A 3,923-nucleotide genomic window follows, 5' to 3' on the forward strand; every position below is an offset into this window, starting at 1 on the left:
GAGAGATGGCTCAGCAGTTAGGAGCACTGACTGCTCTTCCAGAGGTCTTGAGTTCAATTCCTAGCAACCATATGGTGGCTCACAACCATCTGTAATGAGATCTGTTGCCCTCTTCCGGCCTACAGGGATACATGCAGGCAGAACGCTGTATACATAATAAATAAATAAATCTTAAAAAAAAAAAGTTTTTATTAAGCTAGGTGGTGGTGGCCCATGCTGTTAAAGCCAGCACTTGTGAGGCAGAGACAGACAGATCTCTATGAGTTCGAGGCCAGCCTGCTCTACAGAGCAAGTTCCAGGACAGCCAGGGCTATACCAAGAAATCCTGTCTCAAGAAACAAAAAAAACAAAAAAACAAAAAAACAAAAACAAAAAAGAAAGAAAGAAAGAAAGAAAGAAAGAAAGAAAGAAAGAAAGAAAGGAAGGAAGGAAGGAAGGAAGAAAAGCTGTTTTATTAAATACAAATAAAGTCTATATAAATGTATAGATGCTATACATTAACCATCCATAATACCTAAAAAGCATATGGAATATTAAATACTGGACCTAAGAAGTTAGAAAACTCCAGTTTAGAGAAGATATGTAGAATGAATTCTACTAATAAGTTCTGACATCTCAAAGGAAAAAGGAGTGTTATACTCCACTGGAATGCAGCTGTTCATTTTACACCAGAGTTTTCCAAACTAAGCTTCATCATGAAGCACACGGAAATCTCCAGAGGGTACCCTTAAAACACTCCTGGCAGCTGCAAGGCTGGCTCATTAGACACAGGTGACCTACATTTGTATCCGAGGCCACATATGTGAACACTTATATACAGCCTTTACCTTAAGACTGTCCTGGGATATCAATTGACACAACTGAGTCTTTAAAAAAAAAAATGGCTACATTACTAGCCATTCTCCATCCTCCAAAAGATACTTTCAACTCTAGACTACAGAATGTGGAATATGTTTTGCTAAATAGATTTAACAATCTTGCATCTTAATTCTTACATTACTGTTTTTTTATTATTATTAAGTTTTTAAAGTGTTCTCTGAAATATCCCATATGTTCCATGGCTAAGAACACTTTGGTTAACATTTGGTATAGTCCTTAATCAACATCCCACAGACAAAACAGAAGTGCCTGAAAGAACAAGAGGCACGATTCATGACACCCCGGATCAATGAACACCATGACGTAAGCCTGCACAACTTTATAAACCGCAATTATGGAAAACTCATGCCCTCTCTACTTAGAGAACATAAATATTTCTTTTATACACCTTACATAATTTCATTGTCTAGTATATGTTCCGATTTACACTTAGGGGTTAAAGGAACCTATGTCACCATAACCTGTTAGTAAAACTATTCTTTAAGCATTTGGAAGAGAAAGGAGCCTGAACCACACAGCGTGTGTTACATGATTCTAAATTTAGATTTTTACATTCAAGTGAGCAACCGTGTCATTCTTTATCTTTTACCAAATAATTTGTCGGGCAGCAAAAAGCACAACAGCAAAATAGATGGCAGGCTCGAAGAAGATAACATACTATCTACTGCTATCCCCTAATTCCGAATGTAAGCCGTGAACCCGCTCACAACGCTTAGAGATATAAAGGCGGGCGCGGGAAGCGTACCACTGCCACCACTTAACGCCAACCCTTCCCGACATCACCTGGCAAACCTGGAGGGGTCCGAGACCCCAGCTGGGGTCGGGAGGGGTCCCACTCGCCGCTTCCAGAGGACGGAGGAAACCCAGGCCTGGGAGGAGGCAGGGGCTCGTTCGCTGGTACCTCAGGCACATCTTAGTCCCCCGCAGGCAAGCGGCTCCCGCCCTACCTGCCCCGCGGCGGCGCCACCTCCAACCCCCAGACCTCCAGCCCTCTAGCCGCGGGGTCTTGCCCGCAACTCTTGGCCCCGCTGCACGCACACACCGCACTGCACTTTCCCAGTGCTTCGGGACCGCCCGAAGCTCCAGGCCAGCCACCGGGAAGGAGCGCAGCACCGAGGGGCTGCGGCGGCGGCGGCAAGGCGCGGAGGGCGCCCGGCCCGCGCCCCGCTCCCCGTTCCGAGGCCCCGCGGGCGCGCGATCGGACACCGGCCTCGGGATGCCCGGATTCCACCACCAGCAGGTGGGTGCTCCACGGACCCGGCCGTAGTCCGCCTGGCCGCCCCCTGCCCGGCGCCCCGCGCTCCTCACCTGCCGCGGGCCAGGGCGATTCTGCCGCGGCCGCCGGCGACGCTGCTGGAGCCGCCTCCGCCGCCGCCGGCCGCGCGCCCCGCCCTCGCCAGGGACAGCCCTGGCCAGACCCCGCCCCAGTCCCCACCAGCCATTGGCCACCACTTCCCCAAGCGCCCCGCTGCCGCTGCCAGTGGCCGGCCGGCCTGTCACTCAGCGGCGCAATGGAGCAGCCTATATATTTCTCCCCAGCCCTTTTCCCCCTGCATCGGTGTAGCGGCCCGGGGCTGGAGCACAGCAGCCACATCTGGCTGGAACCCTCCGGCCTGAGCGCATGCAACCTTGGGAAGCAATAAAGGCCCCAGTGAAGCCACGGCTTACAACCTGGCCAACATGGCCTTTCTTCCTAGCTCTGGGTCCCATCTTCTGGCCCTCCAGGCGCGGTGACAGGTCCTGGCTCTAATCCAAACATAGCTTCCAAGGCCGGCTGTTCCAAGCATTACACTGCCAGCATCAGTGAGAAGCATCATTATCCTGCAGCTCCCAGGAGGAGGCAGAGATGCAGGGAGGACCAATTGGAGCAAGTAGAAGCAACAAATATGACTAGGTTTTAAATACATACCATTCGGTGCTAATGTCCCCGATTTTTTTTTTTTTTTTTTTACTATGCTGTGTTAGTCTTCCTTTCTCTCTTGAGCACATGTCAGATTACCATTTCTTAAAGTTTAAAGCTGGCTTCAGATCGAAATGAATGGAGATCTATAGAAAACGTAAGTGGCCTGCCCATTTGGGGCCGCTAATAATTAACTACCCCTGTGGATGTTATCTGTTAGCTATCATGCCTGGCAGGTATTAAGATCTTTAATTGCTTCTTATCATATGTTAATCCGGGAAGATCTTTAATTGCTTATCATGTGTTAATTTTCATTTCTCACATAGGAGCTCAAAGGTTAAAGAGTTTACCTATGGTTACACAGCTAATAAGAGACATATTTGTCCTCCCGGTTACCGTAATCCTCCCAACAACCCTGCAAAGACAAGAAATCAAAGAACTAGGAGACAGCCTTGTTCTTGGCAAACACCAGGGTAATAAAGAGCTATGTCAAAAGACAGTAATTCAAAATAAGAAAACTCAAGTGCACAACATCAGAGTGAGGGATTTTTGTTTTCAGGGGAAAAAAAAACCTTTATTTGTCTCAAAATGAGTGTTTAATAATTAGCTACTATATTTATAGGTTTCTTGGCTCTCCTGTGGTTAAGATTTCTCTCCATCATTCCTAAGCTTTTTAAAAAATCCAAAAAGAGATGCATAGTTTCCCTCTCCCCAGCTCTGGACCAGCTGGAGTATAAGAGAAAATGACAAAACCAATGGCAGCTTTGCTTTCTACTTTGGGGAAAAATGGAGCTAAATTCCCTGTATAACTGTGTCTAAAACATTACCAGTTAGCAACCCAGCAATAGACCTCAAGATGGATACAAGCAATATAGATGAATCCCCTACCAGACACAGAATCCGAAACACAGTTGGGTTGAATTTCTAATTCTCCTGTTAGCATAGATATACCAGGCCTTGCTACCTTTCTACTGTTCTGAATGTCAGATCAGTTCACGGCTTCATGCAGAGGAAGAAAATATTTAACAGGAAAGAAACAGCCCTCGAGCTGTGTTTTGTAGGGTCAGCTAAAAGACTGAGCAACACAACTAGCCATTCTTCTGATAGCCCAATGTTATACAGAGAGGAACTAGGGAATTTTGTG

This window comes from Grammomys surdaster, unplaced genomic scaffold (genome assembly GCF_004785775.1).
Source record: "Grammomys surdaster isolate TR1022 unplaced genomic scaffold, NIH_TR_1.0 255, whole genome shotgun sequence".
NCBI classification, from domain to species: domain Eukaryota; kingdom Metazoa; phylum Chordata; class Mammalia; order Rodentia; family Muridae; genus Grammomys; species Grammomys surdaster.